The sequence below is a fragment of the Dendrobates tinctorius genome, unplaced genomic scaffold (genome assembly GCF_039654945.1).
Source record: "Dendrobates tinctorius isolate UK_male_01 unplaced genomic scaffold, ASM3965494v1 ptg000143l, whole genome shotgun sequence".
Lineage (NCBI taxonomy): Eukaryota > Metazoa > Chordata > Amphibia > Anura > Dendrobatidae > Dendrobates > Dendrobates tinctorius.
The window spans coordinates 6,451,872-6,469,131 of NW_027361810.1; positions in this window are offsets into that span (position 1 = coordinate 6,451,872).

Here is a 17,260-nt window from a genome sequence, read left to right on the forward strand (position 1 = left end):
TCATGAGAACGTCGCTCCATTCATTGCTATATCAGTTATGGAAGCAGTCGATCCACTGCGTTGACGTCTTCATTCACCTTCCACCACGACAATACGGCCGGCCGCCACCTCAATAATCATAGTGTTTCATAATTAGGCAGCTTTGCGCTTAGGTAGCCTTGTAAAACTGAGACAACCCCTATGGGACTTGTCAGGGTGTCAATAAATATGTAAATTTGTCTTTAGACCAAATCTAATTTGTGGTTTTGAGTAAAACTAAAGCAGGAAAAAAAAAACAGTAAAAATACCTTGTATATATTTTATTTAATATTATACAGTATTGTTTTTGATATCATGATATACACAGTATATAATAAAAAGTAAATATTACATTCGATTTTTATATAAAATGATGGACAGCGCTGGCTTATAGCACATGTGAAGCCTGGGATTTGTAGTTCCACAGTTCATCAGTGAATCAGGAACCCATGACCTACAGATCCCAGATATAGTGTCACGTCCCCAGTCACCCTAATATGACAGCCTCACCATCCCGCGTAGGACAGGACCTGACTGCGGCTCGTAATATTGTAACACATCGAACGCATTAATTCAGTTTACATGTTTCTTCTCTGATGTCACAAAAATAACAAAGGAAAGGGCCGTGTTCCTCATTTTACATGGGGCCTTAATGGCTGGCCAAAATATTATTAGAAAAATTAGAGCCACATTTTAAATGTTGTCTTTATCCTGGAAAGCAACAATGTTTCCAATAATGTAACTTTATCTAGAAAAAAGAAGAGCAATGACTCAGACCTGATTCATGATAAATACACAGGGATCCTGGCTTCTGACGGCAAAACAACCTGCGCCCAATATTGTAGCCACGGTCTGAAAATGAGCCTCACACTTAATGCAAAGAAGAATAAACCTTCATATTATTCAATTGGGCAGAAGTTTGTTCTTCAGAGCTGCTCTTCGTATAGGAAGCTGCAGGCAGAGTCAGTCGGTTGGAGCCTGTGAAGCTTAAGGCTGTGTGCACACGCTGCGGATTCGCAGCGGATTTGGCCCTGCGGTACAGTACCATTATTCCCTATAGGAAACGGAAACCGCTGTGCAGATGCTGCAGAATTTTCCGTGCGGATTTTCTGCGGTTTCTAAACCGCAGAAAGAATTGACATGTGAATTATTTCTGCGGATTCCGCAGCGGTTTACCATCTCCTCCATTGTGGAGATTGTAAAACCGCAGGATAATCCGCAGATAGGATTTATCTGCGGATTTTGAAAATCCACGCGGATCAATCCGCAGCAGATTCCACAGCGTGTGCACACACCCTTATTGTCACACACCCACCAGCTGTCAAATATCGACTCCATTCCTCCCCTGAGTAATGCTCCATCACATGCTGTATGAAATGGGTATTCTTCAATGATGCTAGAGAGGACACGGTGTCTCTTAGAGGAGCTGTAAATGGATGGTGACAAAAGAAGAACTATATAATAAAAAGCAACCCTTTCTTTCCATTTTGGGCATTAGTAGCTAATCATGCTACACAGGGGAAATCCTAGGGCAACTCTGGATAGTGTCACTATGACTATATGTTCCTAAAATAGAATACAGGGAGCTCCCCCTAGTGGTGACTACAGATAGGATCTTATTATGTATCTCTGCAGACAGGGAGCTCACCCTAGTGGTGACTGCAGACAGTATCTTATCATGTATCTCTGTATACAGGGAGCTCCCCCTAGTGGTGGCTGCACACAGAATCTTATCATGTATCTCTGAATACAGGGAGCTCCCCCTAGTGGTGGCTGCAGACAGGATCTTATCATGTATCTCTGTATACAGGGAGCTCCCTATAGTGGTGGCTGCAGACAGGATCTTATCATGTATCTCTGTATACAGGGAGCTCACCCTAGTGGTGACTACAGATAGGATCTTATTATGTATCTCTGTAGACAGGGAGCTCACCCTAGTGGTGACTGCAGACAGGATCTTATCATGTATCTCTGTATACAGGGAGCTCCCCCTAGTGGTGGCTACACACAGAATCTTATCATGTATCTCTGAATACAGGGAGCTCCCCCTAGTGGTGGCTGCACACAGGATCTTATCATGTATCTCTGTATACAGGGAGCTCCCTATAGCGGTGGCTGCAGACAGGATCTTATCATGTATCTCTGTATACAGGGAGCTCCCCCTAGTGGTGACTGCAGACAGGATCTTATCATGTATCTCTGTATACAGGGAGCTCCCCCTAGTGGTGACTGCACACAGGATCTTATCATGTATCTCTGTATATAGGGAGCTCCCCCTAGTGGTGGCTGCAGACAGAATCTTATCATGTAATCCTGTATACAGGGAGCTCCCCCTAGTGGTGGCTGCAGACAGGATCTTATCATGTATCTCTGGATACAGGGAGCTCCCCCTAGTGGTGGCTGCAGACAGGATCTTATCATGTATCTCTGGATACAGGGAGCTCCCCCTAGTGGTGGCTGCAGATAGGATCTTATCATGTATCTCTGTATACAGGGAGCTCCCCTAGTGGTGACTGCAGACAGGATCTTATCATGTATCTCTGTATACAGGGAGCTCCCCCTAGTGGTGGCTGCAGACAGAATCTTATCATATACTCTGTATACAGGGAGCTCCCCCTAGTGGTGGCTGCAGACAGGATCTTATCATGTATCTCTGTATACAGGGAGCTTCCCCTAGTGGTGACTGCAGACAGGATCTTATCATGTATCTCTGTATACAGGGAGCTCACCCTAGTGGTGACTGCACACAGGATCTTATCATGTATCTCTGTATACAGGGAGCTCCCCCTAGTGGTCACTGCAGACAGAATCTTATCATGTATCTCTGTATACAGGGAGCTCCCCCTAGTGGTGGCTGCAGACAGGATTTTATCATGTATCTCTGTATACAGGGAGCTCCCCCTAGTGGAGGCTGCACACAGGATCTTATCATGTATCTCTGTATACAGGGAGCTCCACCTAGTGGTCACTGCAGACAGAATCTTATCATGTATCTCTGTATACAGGGAGCTCCCCCTAGTGGTGGCTGCAGACAGGATTTTATCATGTATCTCTGTATACAGGGAGCTCCCCCTAGTGGAGGCTGCACACAGAATCTTATCATGTATCTCTGTGTACAGGGAGCTCCCCCTAGTGGTGGCTGCAGACAGGATCTTATCATGTATCTCTGTATACAGGGAGCTCCCCTAGTGGAGGTTGCACACAGGATCTTATCATGTATCTCTGTATACAGGGAGATCCCCCTAGTGGTGGCTGCAGACAGGATCTTATCATGTATCTCTGTGTACAGGGAGCTCCCCCTAGTGGTGACTGCAGACAGGATCTTATCATGTATCTCTGTATACAGGGAGCTCCCCCTAGTGGTGACTGCAGACAGGATCTTATCATGTATCTCTGTGTACAGGGAGCTCCCCCTAGTGGTGGCTGCAGACAGGATCTTATCATGTATCTCTGTATACAGGGAGCTCCCCTAGTGGAGGTTGCACACAGGATCTTATCATGTATCTCTGTATACAGGGAGATCCCCCTAGTGGTGGCTGCAGACAGGATCTTATCATGTATCTCTGTGTACAGGGAGCTCCCCCTAGTCGTGGCTGCACACAGGATCTTATCATATATCTCTTTATGTAGGAAGCTATTGTTGGCTTCGGGCATGTAACATTTTATGTCTGTGTAGGAGATTTGAATCTCTGTGTCAGATATAAAGCTCCAACCACTATAAAGCTATCCAGTAAGAATAAACCAGAATTTTTTCATATTTAGCTAAACAATTGGTGATAAAGGCGGGTATTCTATTGAAGATGACATTTTTGGCTTTTCACAGCCCAGGTATGTTGTGCTCCCTTCCCTGGTGATAACTGTGTCCTGAACTATCGGGTCACAACCCAGGATGACAGCAGTAAACAATATAACGCCATGCAAGGAGGCTACAGAAATAAAGTATTGTATTTAGTAAAGGTCACAGGATGCAAGAAAAGACCTTTGTTTCTTGTTATTTTTTCATTCTCACAAACTTTTTCCTTATAGCGAGGAAAGGTAAAGTCATTGAAATGGGTCCGAGAAGACAGAAATGGACAGTTTGATTGGACGGCATTAAAAAGAGGAAACTGCTGAATACATTATGACGTTGCCGCTCCTTCACAACCCTTTCCAAAACAGAAGAAAGCAAAGGCCGACGGCCAGGAGCAACCAAATGTCCATCGCTCCCTTGGCATCACTATACGCAGCTATGGCAAGAATGATGATGACAGATGATATACTGTACGGTTTACAGGGAGGTCACAGCCCGCTCCACTGCCTTGGGTTTCAAGGAAAGTATTGCTCGGCGGAGAGGGAATATATTCTGTATATAGAAAATAATGTGTAAAAGGAATAGTGAAAACAAAAACAGAAGCCACATCACACGGAATAAATCATTGCTGCCTCCAAGGTGGAACATGCCTAGTGGGGGACGGGTGCAGTCGTGCCAAAGGTGTGCAAAAATAATAATGGAGGTGACTTTGATGGAGCTGAAATCTTACATGAGGTCAAGGTCTATGGTAATCATTAACACAAAGAAAAAACAAAAAGTGAGTACATTTCCATATTTAATAAGGCAGGCGATGTTGAGAAATATACTAGTTGCAAACATGTACAGTAACTTCAAGGGGGTGCAGAAGATGGAAAAAAATGTCTACTTTCCTACTAAAACAGCGCCATTCCCGTCCACAGGCTGTGTTTGGTATTGCAGCCCTGGTATATTCACTTTCCCTCCTACTGCAATACCAAACACAACCTATGGACAAGTGTGGCGCTTTTTCTGGAAAAAGCCGTGATGTTATTCTAAATCTGTCAATCCCTTTAAGAAGTTAATGACAAACTTTTAAAGAACTCATTAAGCTTTTCCTTCACATATTTTGCTTAAACTAATGAAACGTGTGAATACATTAAGCTTTATAATATTATGGAATGGAATATGACTCTTTAAAACCCAGGAAAAACCCCATCTTAAACTGCAGTAATAGAAGACAGGGAAGAATGAGGAGGCAGAAGCTGCAGCTGCAGTTTCCCTCTCTCTGAGACTACCTGCTGTGAGAGCGGAGGCGGAGCAAGTGTAAGGAGGAATCTGATTGGCTGAGAGAGCTGAGCTCAGCAGTAGCATCACAGGAAGAGGAGGCATCTGGGGAGGCAGGGAGAGAGAATCTGCATCTTCACAACACAAAGGAATGGAATTCTATGGACTATTGTTGGAGATGTGATCTCTGAATCTTTCACAATACCTAGAATTAAAGGGCCACATCCCTTTAAAAAGTGCATCACTGTCATGATCGATGAAGAGCTGAAGAAGATGCTGGAAGCCGTGGCAGCAGTGACTATTGATCCTGTATTTGACTCCCTGTCCTTGACTTTGTCATGCAGTTTGCCTGTCCCACCCCTTGCTTTGCTTCCTAGTACCTCTTCCTCTTTTCCCAGTGACCCACGGTCCATCCTCTGACCTTGGTTCTATATTATTCCCCGTCATCATGACCATTTCCTTTTTGAAGACGCCCTTCCTATATTTTAGGCTACACTGATGTTCTCGCAGAGCTACGGCTGCCACTCGGTGACCGTTCTCAGCTTGAAACCTGGGAATCGCCAATCCCCACCTAGGGTTAATGGAGTATTCCTCTGATGCACATTTATTGCATTTCCACAATGTATGAGATTACTGTGAGGGTCCCATCTCGGGGACCTGCACTTAGCTCCAGAATTGGGTCCCTGAATCTTCTCTCCATTCACTTCTAGGGGCGTTCAGGATACATTCCATTGGAATCTCCATAGAAGACAGTAAAGTGAGCCCCCTGTGCTCGGCCACCTCTCCACTTGCTTCTCACACTTGCTTTATTCTGTTCGGAGGCGCTAGTCAGTTTTTTGGGTTTTGTAGCATATGCGCGTCCACCAGGGATAGGGAGACCCCCTAATCTGATGTGGGGCACAGAGGTGGCCATGCATTTTTACTAGTAGAATATTCCTTTACAGGCAACATATGGGAAGATTCCTCCACTCTGTCCAGCAGACAACCATTAGCGGGTTTACTGAGAAACCTAAAATGACTTTTATGTTATAAAGGAGGTCTCCACCGACACTGGCTGGAGTTTATGTTAGGTGAATGCAGAGTAATTAACTGAATATGTCCAAAAACTGGCCAGAACAGTAGGAGCGTAGCTGTTACATGACTACCAGCTTGCTGACTGTTTCCCGCAATAACCAGAATTGTGAATGTAATTTTTTCACATCATACCCATAATGTACTGCACCTAATCCTGTGGATTTTGTTGTTGATTTGTCTGCAGACTTGTTGCAGCAGATATGATTGGACAGTATCGTATACTCACCGCTGGATATTCCACGTGCTCTCCCCTGGTCTTCTGCCAGTCTGAAAGGTCACTTAGTCACTGACAGATGAAATTGATCAAAAGTGCGCAAGATGAAGAGACTGGAGGAGTCTCCAAAGCTGCAATTTGTTATCATCTTTTCAGTTAGATATTACAATGTATCAACCACTGACGACTCTCAGATCTTAATATTTCACTAAATCCTGACATTTATAAGTACGGACTGTACAGCAGTAATGCAACAGAAAATCTGCAAATTCAATGTCTGCATAAACTGTAGTGTTCTCTGCTGCCAGTCTCTGTACAATCCGCCGCTCAGCAGAGATGACTCATCCCATGTGATCACTGCAGCCAATCACTGTGCTCAGATGAGATGTCACCAGAGGAGACCAGCGAAACACCAGTGGCAAGGAAAGTGAGCGCACTTGTTTTCCTTTGGTTTCCAAACTTGCAAAAAGTTTTATTTTTCATCTTGTTCGACCTTTGCAAAGGGGGCACCCACCCCCAAGATGCTGCTGTAATACCCGATCTGGCAGGAAAAGCTGGGTAGCATCTGGCCTAATATACCTATCGTAAGAGTGAAGTTCTCTGCTGAAACCCTGAGTGACCGGCGCTGTTTATCCGCTGAGGGTTTGTTACTTTCTCCTTTCTACAAAAGCAGTCTTTGAATTTTTCTAAAAACCATCCTCTATGGACCCCGGGCCGGACGCTACACCTCCAAACTCTAGCGTCTTTGCATAGAATTCGATGCTAAACTCTTCACACTTGGTTAAAAATTTAGGGCTGAAGCCATATTAAAAAAAAAAATGATGAGTTATTGTTTTGTTATCATCAACTATAAAGACTGGGAAATTCCAAGATGCAAATTGGATGAAGGACTGGAGACCTCTGCTCGCGAGGAGATCAGACCTGGTCTCTCAATATTGGGATGGGAATTTTTGCAATTAAAAAAATTGCTGGCTCATCAACCCTCGTCCCCCTCCCGACTCTTCCACTCTCATACCAAAACACCCTTCATAATCATGGCCCCAAAATCTTCCCATGAAGCCAGCGCCATCCTACAAAACACATATCCATGGGTCATGTAACATATTATATCGTGTAATATCTCGTTGTGCTTAAGATTCTTTATAATGAAGGTTTTTTTTCTTCTTGGGATGATGATGATACAATAGTGATATTATGCCACCAAGGAGCATCACAGCTTCTGCAGATGAAATCCAGAGTCCGACCGAGCACGAAGCCACAGTCCATTGTTTCCACCTCATTAGTAGCCTATCAGTAGGAGGTGTTGTATTTCAGGCTTCCATTATTTCAGATCATCCTAGTGAGATTAATGCTTGTACAGTTCCTTCTGCAGACATCACGAGACGACACATGGGGTCTACCATTGTTCTCTTCTCCTGCGTGTTGACATGACTCGGCCGGAATGTTCTGTCGATTGTTGTCTAATTTATGTAAACACTCAAGTTGTCATCGTTTCTTTTAACTTGCTGTCCATTTGGAGATGTCGTGTTCCCAAAGTGTGACATCACTAGACACAGTGTCTGCCAGCAGACATAAGGTGATATCATAGGTTGACCCTGTTCCTCCAATCATATGGAAATGTGCAAGATAGGATGGAAGAATGTGCCCAGGATGGGGCCAACAACACTTGGGGCCCTTCCATTGGAGGTTCCATGGTACCGATAAGCTAGGGACAACGTTGGACCAAACTGGTTTGGGCAGGAATGGCTAACCTTCTATAATGTAAAGGCTTTGGACTCTTCCCTGACAGATGATGTAGAGGAAGATCAGGCATGGTGAATTTTAATTCCAGATCCATTTTTTCCCACGGGAAATAAGCCACCACCAGAGGTATCTAGCAATGGTCTTATCTGTTGTTCCTAAACCATAACAATTGCATGCTTGGACCAGCCTGGTGTGCATGCTGTCCTCCTGAAACTGCCCCTGGCCATTGAGAGAACTCTCCCTTTTCTCAACCTTGAGCCTTGAGGCATCCTGACCAGGCTGGGGTGCATGTCATCCTACTGGAAATGCGGCCTGGTGGTTCAGGAGACCTCTCCCATTTCTCCACCTCAGGATTCGAGGCATCCAGATGAGCCAAGGGTGCATGATGCCCTACTGTAACTGCTGCCTGGTGGTTCTGAAGACCTCTCCCAGTTCTCCACCTCAGGATTCGAGGCATCCAGATGAGCCAAGGGTGCATGATGCCCTACTGGAACTGCTGCCTGATGGTTCAGAAGACCTCTCCCAGTTCTCCACCTCTGGATTCGAGGCATTCAGATGAGCCAAGGGTGCATGATTTCCTACTGGAACTGCTGCCTGGTGGTTCACAAGACCTCTCCCAGTCCTCCACCTCAGGATTCGAGGCATCCAGATGAGCCAAGGGTGCATGATGCCCTACTAGAACTGCTGCCTGGTGGTTCAGGAGACCTCTCCCAGTCCTCTACCTCAGGATTCGAGGCATCCAGATGAGCCAGGGGTGCATGCTGCCCAACTGGAACGGCTGTCTGGTGGTTCAGGAGACCTCTCCCAGTCCTCTACCTCAGGATTCGAGGCAGCAGGACCAGTATGGCTGTAAGCTTTCCTCCTTGGCTAACAGCTGTTCCTTTTGAACCCTGTCATAAACATGCATGTTCGGCTAGACCAAGCTGGGTAGGGATGTGTATAGGAAAGAAAACATGGAAAGCTGTAATCCAAATGAGTATTTGATGACCAGCTATCTGATGTGTATGGCCAACATTAGGGCCTTTATCCATGGTTGACCTTTCCATTTTTAATGGAACCTCAAATCTTGATCTTGGCCAACAGAGATTTGTGAAAACAGATCATTAAAATTCTTTCTCAAGGACCAACCTTTATTAATTGCACTAATCATCCTGGAGGACAGGAGATGAGAGTCATTGCATATAATCACACAAACGTTCCCAAGTGTCAAACATCACACTCGCCCTCCAGTACATATTACAGTCTTGGGTTTTATTTCTAATTGACGCCCGTTGGGTTGAAGGTATCAAACTTCTTGAATGAGTTTTTCCTCCCAATGCAGTTAATGGGCTTTTTGGCTGCCATGCTGTAAATAATACGTGGAAAGGTGGCCAGTGATGGAAAGTCAGGTAAATGGACGCAAAAATAGATGTAGAAAACCGCACATAATGCCCTTGTCTTATCTGAACCACAGCTTATCATTCAGATGATTTCCTTCCTGTTGCTTTCTACGTACAGGATATACAGCCGTGACAGGTTGAATAACAAAAATACAAACATTTGGAAAAGACTGACTAGGGCGGCGGAGAGAAAAGAAGGAAGGAAAAGGGAAGTGTTCGGATGTAACTTCTGTGACCCGGTGACAAAATTGTCCATAGTTTCCAACATGGCGGGTAATTCTTCAAATTGGCATCAAAAAACGATTGCAAATAGTTAATTTCAACTGTGAATTTCGCTGCTGTAAATTATTCTCCGTTTATCAATAACTGAGTGAAGGGATCTGGTAAAACGGATTTACACAAGCAGGAGAAAGTGAACAAAGCAGCCGTCATCCAGGAGGTAGACCACCCCATAAAGGACACACATGGGCTTATAGCAGAGTCAGGACACACATGGGCTTATAGCAGAGTCAGAACACACATGGGCATATAGTAGAGTCAGGACACACATTGGCTTATAGTAGAGTCAGGACACACATGGGTTTATAGTAGAGTCAGGACACACATGGGCTTATAGTAGAGTCAGGACACACATGGGCTTATAGCAGTCAGGACACACATGGGCTTATAGTAGAGTCAGGACACACGTGGGCTTAGAGTAGAGTCAGGACACACATGGGCTTATAGTAGAGTCAGGACACACATTGGCTTATTGTAGAGTCAGGACACACATGGGCTTATAGTAGAGTCAGGAAAGACATGGGCTTATGGTAGAGTCAGGACAGACATGGGCTTATAGTAGAGTCAGGACAGACATGGGCTTATAGTAGAGTCAGGACAGACATGGGCTTATAGTAGAGTCAGGACACACATGGGCTTATAGTAGAGTCAGGAAAGACATGGGCTTATGGTAGAGTCAGAACAGACATGGGCTTATAGTAGAGTCAGGACAGACATGGGCTTATAGTAGAGTCAGGACAGATATGGGCTTATAGTAGAGTCAGGACACAGACATGGGCTTATAGTAGAGTCAGAACACACATGGGCTTATAGTAGAGTCAGGACAGACATGGGCTTATAGTAGAGTCAGGACACACATGGGCTTATAGTAGAGTCAGGACACACATAGGCTTATAGTAGTCAGGACAGACATGGGCTTATAGTAGAGTCAGGACACACATGGGCTTATAGTAGAGTCAGGACACACATGGGCTTATAGTAGAGTCAGGACAGACATGGGCTTACAGTAGAGTCAGAACACACATGGGCTTATAGTAGAGTCAGGAAACACATGTGCTTATAGTAGAGTCAGGACAGACATGGGCTTATAGTAGAGTCAGGACAGACATGGGCTTATAGTAGAGTCAGGACACACATGGGCTTATAGTAGAGTCAGGACACACATGGGCTTATAGTAGAGTCAGGACACACATGTGCTTATGGTAGAGTCAGGACACACATGGGCTTATGGTAGAGTCAGGACACACATGTGCTTATGGTAGAGTCAGGACACACATGGGCTTATGGTAGAGTCAGGACAGACATGGGCTTATGGTAGAGTCAGGACACACATGGGCTTATGGTACAGTCAGGACAGACATGGGCTTACAGTAGAGTCAGGACAGACATGGGCTTATAGTAGAGTCAGGACAGACATGGTGTTTATAGTAGAGTCAGGACAGACATGGGTTTATAGTAGAGTCTGGACACACATGGGCTTATAGTAGAGTCAGGACAGACATGGGTTTAAAGTAGAGTCAGGACAGACATGGGCTTATAGTAGAGTCAGGACACACATGGGCTTATAGTAGAGTCAGGACAGACATGGGCTTATAGTAGAGTCAGGACAGACATGGGCTTATAGTAGAGTCAGGACAGACATGGGCTTATAGTAGAGTCAGAACACACATGGGCTTATAGTAGAGTCAGAACACACATGGGCTTATAGTAGAGTCAGGACAGACATGGGCTTATAGTAGAGTCAGGACACACATGGGCTTATAGTAGAGTCAGGACACACATGGGCTTATAGTAGTCAGGACAGACATGGGCATATAGTAGAGTCAGGACACACATGGGCTTATTGTAGAGTCAGGACAGACATGGGCTTATGGTAGAGTCAGGACACACATGAGCTTATAGTAGAGTCAGGACACACATGGGCTTATAGTAGAGTCAGGACAGACATGGGCATATAGTAGAGTCAGGACAGACATGGGCTTATAGTAGTCAGGACAGACATGGGCTTATAGTAGAGTCAGGACACACATGGGCTTATGGTAGAGTCAGGACAGACATGGGCATATAGTAGAGTCAGGACAGACATGGGCTTATAGTAGTCAGGACAGACATGGGCTTATAGTAGAGTCAGGACAGACATGGGCATATAGTAGAGTCAGGACAGACATGGGCTTATAGTAGTCAGGACAGACATGGGCTTATAGTAGAGTCAGGACAGACATGGGCTTATAGTAGAGTCGTAGTTACAGTTTTCTTCTCCTTTGGGTGCAGGTTCAGGTCAATGTCCGTTGGCTGACTGTCCCTCAGCACTCAGGGCACATGCTCCTGTAGCCCTCCTCCACTCCTGGCTTAGCAGGTGGACAGTTTTCTTACTTTTCTCTATGTTGCATACTTTTTTTCCCAATAGAGCTCCCTATACCAGTATGATCTTGGGATCTCCACAAAAGAAAATCAGTACCTTCCATGATCAAGTAAAAGAAAAGTTTCCATTCATTAATTACAAGAAGATATGATGAAAACCAAAAGAAATGAATTCTTGAAGTATCTTGAAAGTTGCATAATTGTCCACACTCTCTGTATATTTAGCAATGAAGAGAGAATGGATAAATGTCAGGTCAAGACATGGAATGACAACTATCCCATGTGCTGGGGAAAGAGTAAACTGTTATCTTCCATGATTGACGCCTTCCTGTGACCTTTAGGATAATTCTTCTTCATTGCTCTGGTTTCGACCACCCAAAGATTATCCGGGCCATTGCCCGCTCCATTTAGTGGTCACACCTATGATTGCACCAATTTTATCAGCACCCGGTCTTCCGTGTCCTCCGCGACTGGTGAAATCTTAATAGATGGAGCATATTTCTTTACGCCCTGTACTCCACCCTCCATATCATCATTACCTGTCTGTGTAACTAGAGCAGACCTCCCAAATCTGGATGAAAAAGAGCGTATGGAGTTCATGCCCCCGGAGCGGAGCGCAGACCACGGGGTGGAGAAACTCCAGGAATTTTAAAGAGTTTTGGTTGAGTCCTAGAAATAATCGTGTTTATATTAGAGACCAGAACACTAAATTACTTTAATGTATGGAATTTAAAATTGGGTGAAGCATCGAGCTTCGATGGTGTTGGAAGACGTCCGGCTGTAATCTATGTATTTTTAGCAATGTGCAATGCAAAGTATGTACAGTATGCAGAATATACAGAGCAGAACATACACAAATGCAAAATCACTCCGAAAAAGCAAAGCAGCAGAAACAGCTGAAAGAGATGGAAAAAGGGAAAAACGTCTGGGAATTTTCATGGTAAAGAAGGAGAAAATGTGCTTGTTACATTCTCAATATTAGCCTGTTAGGTATCAGCCGGATGAAGGCGCTGGATCGGATCCGTAACAAGCAGCTCAATAAAAACGTTTTGTAAACCAAAGGCTAACTCTCCCTTGGTCCTTGGCAGCGCTTTCGGAAGCCCATTTTTATTATTTTTTTTATTTTCTCCTGAATTCAGAATGATATTGTAATTTACAGGAGACTATGGATGAGTTATCCTCCGCACACTTCACCAGATCTCACCCCTGAGATCTGGTTCTACTACATTTTTTAGCATCTCTTACAAGCCCCAAGGTCATTAAAAGGTCTGCATCACATTTCTCTAGCCATTGTGACAATAGATTGAAACTTAGCTCCATTTTCTCCAGCTGCTGGCCCGGTCTAGTTGGAGGGCAGCCACCTCTGTCTTGGACTTTATGCCGTAGCCAATCCGGATCTGGCCATAACTCTGTTCTGCTGCACAAACATTGACTTGGGGTTGTAAGGTCAACGGGGGCCTACTGTATGACGCTGAGTTCAGCTTAAGGGTATTCTGACCTGTTCATCTAAGCTCCTCCTGAATCAGACCCTGACAGTGACCTTCTTCCTGGATTATGCTTCTGCTTCTCTGGACCGTTCCGCTAGTAACTGTTCGACTCCTTATTCCGACCCATTGATGTCTGCACCTCTGTCTCATCCTCTGCCCTGGGGCATCCATTCTCTGGTGACAACGCTTGGCTCCATTCTCGATATTCTACGGCTCCATACATGTGTACTTCTGTCTGACACCGATCGGTGATCATTCTGGAGACCACCGTCTGGAAATCCAATTGGGAGGGTAGCCAACTCTATGAGGTGTTTAAGGGTGAAGAAGGGGGAGATAACATAGATCTTTTCTTCTTTTTTGACCAAACAGATTTTGACTTTGAAGATCCATACTGCCCACTCAACTTAGTGGAGCCACCGGGACACCAAGACCAAGGACAGAGACCACTGCTCTCAGCACGATATATATGGATTCAGTGCAGTATTATCAGTGGAGATGACGGCAGTCCCCGAAGTCTTGATTTCATTAGCTCCTTATAAGCATCTTCTTAGATGCTGGAAGGCATCCCGACCACATGGTTCTCCATCTTGGCTTCTCCAGTCAAGAGTGTAAGAAAAACAGGGTGCTAGTATAATCGAAAGACTCTGTTATTAATGTGAAAACCATGCAGCTAAGTTTCGCAAGAGGAAAGTTGACGTGGACTTGACCAGATCCAGAATTTAGATAGAGGGCTAAATGTTTTGTAACTAGAGCGACCTGGAAGCAGTGGACCACTACTGGGAGGGTTGGACCAGGTGTAGTCTCTGTAGATAACAGATGACTAGACAAGAGTATGGGACAAATTGGTAACCTCAATAATGGAGTTAAAAGTCCGTTTTCAGTGGCATAAAATTCTAAGGAAGAGAGAAAAAAGCACAATGGGGTCTTATATGGGCAGCACGGTGACTCAGTGGTTAGCACTGCAGCCTTGCAGCGCTGGAGTCCTGGGTTTGAATCCAACAAGGACAACATCTGCAAGGAGTTTGTATGTTCTCCCCGTGTTTGCGTGGGTTTCCTCTGGGTTCTCCTGTTTCCTCCCACATTCCAAAGACATACTGATAGTGAATTTAGATTGTGAGCCCCATCGGGGACAGCGATGATAATGTGTGCAAACTGTAAAGCGCTGCGGAATATGTTAGCGCTATATAAAATATTAGCACTATATAAAAATAAAGATTCTAATTATTATCAGGTCAAAATTTGATAAACCGAATAAAGGTTCTGATAACCTGATTATGTTGTGATCACACAATATTAACAAGGTATGTAATCCCAGCCGCAGCAGGTCCACGGGTCCGGAGACCAAGTTGAAATATGTATTTATATAAGCAATTGATGGCTTCTTATCACTGGCGAGCCTTCCAGTGTGTCCTTCAGTCTGTTTTGTTGGACATTTATTTAGGTTTTCTTAATGTAATTTTTTAAATAAATATTTGCTTTAGTCCTGGCTCACATTTGTTCTCTTAGGGTCTGTGCACACGATAAGTATTTGATGTAGACATTTCTGCACCTATATCTATATCTCTTGGAAGGAAAGTGCAGGGGCAAAAATTTTTTACTTGCATTTGGTACAGATTTTTAATCACTCATTAGGACGGGTGAAATCTGCTGCAAAAACGTTGAAAGAACTGACATCAAATATGAATCGGCACCAAATCTGCAAGTCACAAATCAGCAGCGTGTGCACGAGACGTCAGGACTCTCATTCCCTTTGCTGCTTCAGGGATCCCTTCAGGTTTTGGAACAAATCTGCACTCAGAAAAATGCAGAAAAAAAACACAATGTGTGCACATGGCTTTAATTAGTATGAAGTAGATTTTTCATTTCAGATTTATAAGTGGAGCTGATGATGAAAAAACTGAGAACTCCCCTTCAGTGACATCAATTACATCTATTTCCTAATTCCCACGTTCTCCACCCAAAGCAGAGAACAAAGTGCACCAAAACAAAGTAAAATAAAATAAAGTGAGAATAAGAATCACATGATCATACTGCAGATGAAATCCTTAGGCAAATATTGCCTCTTGCTGATGGTGCCCCCTACGTGGAATCTCTTTTGACTTCTCGTTCTCTAAGTTTTCTTCTGTGCTGCACCTGTTCTCTAAAACCTATCAAATCAGTGGAGACAGTCTGTGGGTTTTATGTCCTCACTGCCACTGTTTCAGTTTAATCAGATCATCATGCAATTGTCACATTCTGTATCTACGAGAACTTCTTCCACTTCAGCAAGATCTTCACTGACATGGCGTCTTCCTTACTTCTTCTTCTCAACGTTCCTATACAATTCTATAAGATTTCCACTAGTTAACTACATTAATAAAAGGTGTTTGTTTTTTAGTTAGTGAACAAATTATATTAAAATATAATGAAAGCATTCAGTTTGAAAAAAAAAATCCTGTAACCATGTAAGGGTTGAGGGGAAGGGGACGTAGGCAGCTGCCTGAAGCACCATAGATGGAGGAGGGTGCACCTATGATTTATGACAAAGACTAAACAATCTTACTCTATGTTGCAAAGAACAAATAGTTCTACGTCCACAGAATACGATGTTAGAGGAGCAATGGTGGCATATCTTTTACTCCCTGCCAGAGCAGTACCGGGAAGGCTTACCTAGTTACCTGCCCCTACTTAGCAGTCATTAAATGAAAGCATCTGTTGCCCGCTGGTGTTGCTCAGTTGTACCACTATCATGTATGCTGGGAGTTGTAGTTCTTGGAGATCACTGATATGCGTATTACTGTAGAAGCAAGTTCTAAAAAGTTTGCACAGATAAACTGGGGGAAAAAAAGAAACAATGTAACAGCGAGATGATGCATTGTTGCAGCTGTTGGTTGATGTTACTGGTAACCGGAGTTGTTGACCTGAGCTAGAATCCAGCAGGTTAATAATTTATCAAGTTCTTATTTTTATTCCTTTCACGTTGTGTAGAATCGTAGATATTTTTTCTATATCCATCAGTGCTACTTTCAGTGATGGTCCGCGCTTTGTTATCCTCTCCCCAGCAACCTACATTCGTACAATTATGTAAAATGATGGTGTCTTCGCCCTTTGGAAAGAATACGTCTTTTGTTCATCTGGAGAACCAATCTCTCCACTCCCCCTACTGTCATAAGCAGAATTTCTGCTTGAATACCCAGCATCTTAAATATCTTGGACATTGTGAAGACCATTGTGCCTCCCTATGGGATCCTTTTTGGGACCCCCACTGGATAATCATCTCTTAATTGTCTTAATTGTACAAGTTTAAATACTCTTATATTGTGTTTGTGCCACTTTGTAGCCGTACAGTGTCCCTATTATCTTCCTGCAGCTCCCGGTAAACACGGCCTGCTGCGGTGAAGGCCTTTTCAGATTACGGATAATTGGATATGATCAAACATGCCAGGAAAAATACCCCCAAAAACTACACGTAGGTGGTGGGATCATACTGTGCTGCGTTCCAATTGTCCGAGTGTGTGGCTTTTTTCTCCATAAACAGTTTCTATGTGTAATCACATTCACTCTAATGAGGTAAACTGTGCCGAAGAGACGTATGGGTCATGTCTACTGGGAAATGAATAAAACTGTGTTGGCACAAAGACAACGCCATGTCGTCTCCAGCTCCGCAACATTT